The following is a 5989-nucleotide window of genomic DNA, read 5'->3' as shown; positions in this document are numbered from 1 at the left end:
ATAGCAATGAAATGATCATGCAATGCACTCTATTCTGGTTATTCCAAATATGTAGTGGTACACAAGTGGGAGTTTGCATTTTAGCATGTCATGAAGACATAATTTCATACGGGCTCTATAAATGAGAAATAGGTTGACGTTTTGTGCCATAAATGGAGTTGCAGATACATATGCGCTAATTAAATAAAAAATTTAAGTGTTTGTACTAGAAAAAAAAAAGAGTGGTGTTAAGCCCACCCCATTGTCTTATCATTTTACCCACTTTAAAATGTAAATTTCAATGACAAATATCTCCTCTTATAAAATGACATTTAAGGACTTAAACAATAACCACTAGCATTTTGCCACATCAGCATTAGTTGAAATAGCAAAAAAGAAAAAGGAAAAAAATAATTTAAAAATCCACCCTATACAAACCCAACCAGTCCACACCCGCATGGCGGCGTCGATGACAGCTCCCCCCTCTTCAAATTCTATTTATTGTGTATGTAGAACTCGCTGTGCTGCTGTCTAAGTCTATTCGGTCGAAGCCATTGACAATGACCATGGGTAAGAAAAAGACCATTCTAATTGTTTTGTACCCGTACCTGCGAAACCCTTTTCCTGCCTGATATCTTGTACAGTAGCCAAACTAACTGTGTCAACGACAACGGAGATTAGTCATGCTTCCTAGAGAATCAGGTTCGGTTTCTACTGAACTTGCCCTTTTGTCTTCTCTGAAAATTGGTTTTATATCATATTAGTAGCATGAGCCTCTTCCTATGAGTAAGATGGGCTTTTTCTATCCAAGAACGAACAAGGGAAACAACATTAATGTATTCCTTCTTCAATCATTGTTGCCCCAAGCCAAGGAGCTTGCTATCTCATCCCATGGTTGGTTATTTATTTTTGAGATAAATATTTACATACATATTTATATATACATATTATAGAAAATAAAATTTAAAGAACTTAAAGATATTTAAAAGGTTATAATTGGAATCATGGTGGGTGGGAAAAGAATGATGTTATTATTTACCTTTTTAAAGTTGGTGAGAAGATAAGACAATGGGGTGGGTTTAGTACCACTAAAAAAAAACTTGTGAAAAGATGTTAAAATGACCTAAATAATCCCAAACACAAGTTCATATGACATTTCAAAAAGGGTTTAGGTTAATAATATCGTTCTATAACCCCAAACACTCTAAAGCCATGGTTGTATGGTTATCTTTCTTTTAGAATAGTTTAGATTAATAATATCGTTTGTAATAAAAAAAATATAAATAATAAAAAAGAAAATAAAAGTACAACAACAATATACTATAAATAAGGATGAAATAATAACCAAAGCAACGGGTGGTTGAGAAACTAGTTTACATAACAGAAAGTCGTCTTGAAAACCCTTAATAAAATGAGCATGTGCATTGCATTGTATTATTTGTATATATTCCAAATTTCCAAGACATCCACATCCCTAATTGGTGTGAGCAACTCCACGCCACACCGGATTGTCACGGTAATTGGGCAGTTATTGCCCAAAAACTCAAGAACCTTGCTCCAGCCCACACGAAAAAGTCAGGCATTTCATGGGCCCTACACTGCCGGACCGCCCAACCAGGCAATTCTGACCCGACCGTGCGCCCGAGTGGTCTGACGTCATGCAAGAGGCGATGGGCTCGAGCGAGGCGAAGGACCCGACTTGTCGACAAGGGAGTTAGCGCCGTCTTCTTCCACTCTGATGTCGCTGCCGACGAATCATCAAAATGAATGACAACTTTCTTACTTTGTCCAAATTGAAAGTTAGGCATGAAAAAATAATTGACCCTTTTAATCTTACTATTTTTGTGAAAGTACTATTGTTGTCAACAACCTTTAGTCAATATGGACAAAATATGAAAATTGTCATCCATTTCTTCATTTAAAATACCTTTAATATATGAGCAACTGTATTATAATTCCACCTTGAGGTTAGCATTGTATCACTCAACAATATTTACCATCAAATGCAAGGGCCTCTTCATCATTTATCAATTGATAATTGAAAAGTTGAGCATCCAATTCCACCTTGATAGAGAAAAACTCGACATGTATTGACATTTCAATCCCAAGTAGAATGCTGAAAAACTCTTGATATTTAGAAAGCTAATTATAGTGCAAACAAGGATCATTGTCATCCATAACAACGAATTAGCACACGTCTATTAGGTAGTTAATTATAAACAGCCATAACAGCTACACTACTAACTCTTGGACCATGTATATATGTTGTCAAAGGAATATGCCTTGTACAACTTATATACTTGTCTTTTGTCAATCTCATGTTCTACTAAGATTTTCTTTTGTTAGTATCATATTTTATTGGGCCTCGTTGCTTGGGCTTCCAGACATTGAGCCCATGATTCATGTAAAAGGGGAAGAGCCCTTAGTCTATAAAAGGACCTCCTCACCCTCACAATCCTCAAACCTCACTCTGACATTACAAAGCCACAAGGCTCACAAACAGAGAAACTCTCTCAAACTCTCTCTTTCTCTGGGAGACTCTCCCTCACATTTGTAACTCATACATACAGTTAGAGAGAAATACAATCAACATCAGTGTGGATGTAGCCCAAACATTGGGGTGAACCACGATACATCTTGTGTTCTTTACTTCCTTGCAGATTCACGGTCGGATTTACGTTGTTCCAAAACCCTTCCGGTTTTGTGCATCAACATTTGGCGCCGTATGTGGGAATCGATACGAAAAGTTGTGTCGGTTCTCTTTCATTTTTTTACCTCCACCGTGAATATGCAAAATCACAAAGCTATTGACACTCCAAGCACCGGCACCTACACTCCGTGTTCTTGAAGATCCAGTAGAAGTAACATTTGATGCTGGTTTAGTCAATTCAAATGATCTTATGCTAGCATTTCCTTTTGCTGTACATGTAAGCAAAGTGCAAGACCTTGAAGCCAATTCCAAATTCTTTTTTGGCAAGCAAATGTAATCCAGTAACAGGGTCATCTTCAGCTAGCAGCGGATCCAATTTTCGGTCATCCAAAGAGGTGGCAAGCACGGTTTGGCATTCCTTGCTTACCCCATGCTTCAATAACTTTGATGAGACCAAGCTCGTCGAAGGTAGAGCTCGAAGTGGAGGGCAACCTGGGCACTCGAGTGTGGTCGTACAAGGCATGTTTTGCTCAACTCTCAATCGCAGAGATCAGGGAAGGACAAGGTTGGCCCCGCCGACCCTTGCGGCTACGGCAGCAAGAGAATCGGTCCAAACGGCGACATGGGCCCTCCTTCAAAAACCAAATTTCAAGCTTTCAAATCTTAAATGGGTTATCTTCGTTTTCTTTTCGTCGGCCATTTCCACCTCAGAAGCTCCTAGTCAGAGTCAAAAGGTCGGTGATTGTTTTTGCAAAGAAAAACAGCAACTAGAAGAAACAAGAAAAAAAAAATATAATTTTGGAAAGAGAGAGAAAGCAGACGACGACGTATAAGACTGTCCAGAATGATCTCTTCCGTCACCTCCTTCTCGTCCGCCATTAACAAAACCTCATCAACACTTTACTCTCACACTCCTCTCCAACTAAACGTTAATCCCATCACCATCACCCGGAGGAATTTCATTTCCCTCACCAAATCATCATCATTTCCCCTCAAACATTCAATCTCCATGAACAAGCAATATCTCTCTACCATTTCCAGCTCCAGATCAGACAACGGAACATCCTTTAATCCTCCTTCCCAGGGAGCCGAATCATTTTTCAGGGCAGTGTTAGCTAGCATGGAGGCTGTTTACTTAAGCAGAAACCCAACTGCAAAGGCAATCTTGGAGCTTGTTGGGTCGGCTTCCGATGAATTAATTTACTATGACCATTTCGTATTCAGGACTTTTGGGGTGAATGGTTATGGCATTGATTCCATGGCCAAAATTTTCATGGATTTTGGGTACACGCCCCGGGAGGAATTGAGATTCCCGGCTAAAAAATTGAGAGCATTGCGGTTTTCTCTCCCCAGTGTTCCCATTCCTTATGGCGGCAGTGGTGTGAATGGGCCTCTGCCGTAAGTTTTCATATCCGAGCTTCTTGTAGATCAGATGGGTCGCGACGGGGGTGTTCGAGGTCTGAGTTGGAGATAGCGCATTTACTGCTCTATTTAAGGCACAAGCCCGATAAGGCCACCATTTTCATTGACCGGTGCGAGCTGGTGGATGATCGGGATGTTGATTCAATTAGGGATAAAGCGAGCTGGTGGATGGTCGCTCCAAAGCAGGTGGTCGGTTCAACCAGCTGGGTCGAACCCTAATCCAGCGCATCGTCTAGAACTTCCTCTCCGTTCTAATCTGCCGCTAGGGCTTCTTCCTATTTGCTCCTCTCCATTACATCTCCGACATGCTTCGCTACATCAAGGTCATTTGTACGGATTCGGTTACAGACCTGCCACCGAGCATGCGAAACCAAGCACCGCCCAATGATTAAACTCCGAGGGGTGCAGTCATGTGCTCACATGTCGCAAAAGCAGAAAGCAGAAACAAAAGTAGAAACAAAAGCAAAATCAAAGCAGAAAAGAAAAGAGAAAAGAAGAAACAGAAACAAAAGCAAAAGCAAAGCAGAAAAGAAAAGAGAAAAGTAAAAGCAGAAAGCAAAAGCAGATAAAAAGAAGCAGACATAATTGCGGTGGTGATGGCATGCAGAAAATGGAATTATGGGCGTGACCCATTGAGCAGAGGGTCGGATTTATTTTTGAATGATGTGATGTATTTTTCTTATCTTTCGGAGACATCTGTATAACCCCATCAGAGGGTAATAAAAAAAAAAAAAAAAGGGCAAGCCGAAAATAATGGGCTGGAATGTTATGTAAAGGGCAAAAGCCCATATGCCCAAAAGAGCCAGGCCCTCTATTATCACCAACCAGGTGATCAAAAGTATGTCCAGTATTACAAAAAAATTATTCGGCAGCCCGCCGCTATTATCACCAACCAGGTGATCAAAAGTACGTCCAGTACTCCAAAATTATTCGGCAGCCTGCTGCTATTATCACCAACCAGGAGATCAAAAGTACGCCCAGTACTCCAAAATTATACATGAGCATCACTCAGGTTAATACATAAACATTCATGAGCATCACTCATGTCAATCATACATAAACATTCATGAACATCACTTATGTCAATATTCATGACCATCAATCATATAAACATTCATGAGCATCACTCATGTCAATCAGCTTCAAAGCTACATTTACAGAGCTCTAGCTTCAAGAGTTCCAGCTTCGAAAGCTTCATTTACGAAGCTCCGACTTCAAAGCTACATTTACAAAAGCTCCAGCTTCAAAGCTTCACTTTCAAAGCTACATCTACAAAGCTTCAGTGCAGGGTATACAAATATCGCCTCAGAACAACCGCCATTTCGGCCCATACATGGATTCAATTTGAAGTCTCTAGCCAACAGTCCCTATTGACTGAAGACTTGGGGGACTACATTATGTACCATATATTGGGCTTCCGCAACTGGGCCTACATTATGCAGCCTCGCAACATGTGCTACTTCTAGTTGAGCATCATTTCAGATTGAGCACCGCCTTATATCGAGTATCAGTTCTAGACGACATCTAGTTACTTCGGCCCACACATGGACTGAATTTCAAGTCTCCAGCCAAAAGACTCTCTTGACTGAAGACTTAAGGGACTACTGTTAGTACCATATTATATTGAGCCTCGTTACTTAGGCTTCCAAACATTGAGCCCATGATTCATGTAAAAGGGGATGAGCCCTTAGTCTATAAAAGGGCCTCCTCACCCTCACAATCTTCAAGCCTCACTTTGACATTACAAAGCCACAAGGCTCATAAACAGAGAAACTATCTCAAGCTCTCTCTTTCTCTAGGGGACTCCCTCTCACACTTGTAACCCATACATACAGTTAGAGAGAAATACAATTAACATCAGTGTGGATGTAGCCTAAACATTGGGGTGAACCACGATACATCTTGTGTTCTTTACTTCCTTGCAGATTCACGGTCGGA

Source organism: Malus domestica, chromosome 05 (assembly GCF_042453785.1).
Source record: "Malus domestica chromosome 05, GDT2T_hap1".
NCBI lineage: Eukaryota > Viridiplantae > Streptophyta > Magnoliopsida > Rosales > Rosaceae > Malus > Malus domestica.
This window is presented reverse-complemented; position numbering follows the sequence as displayed.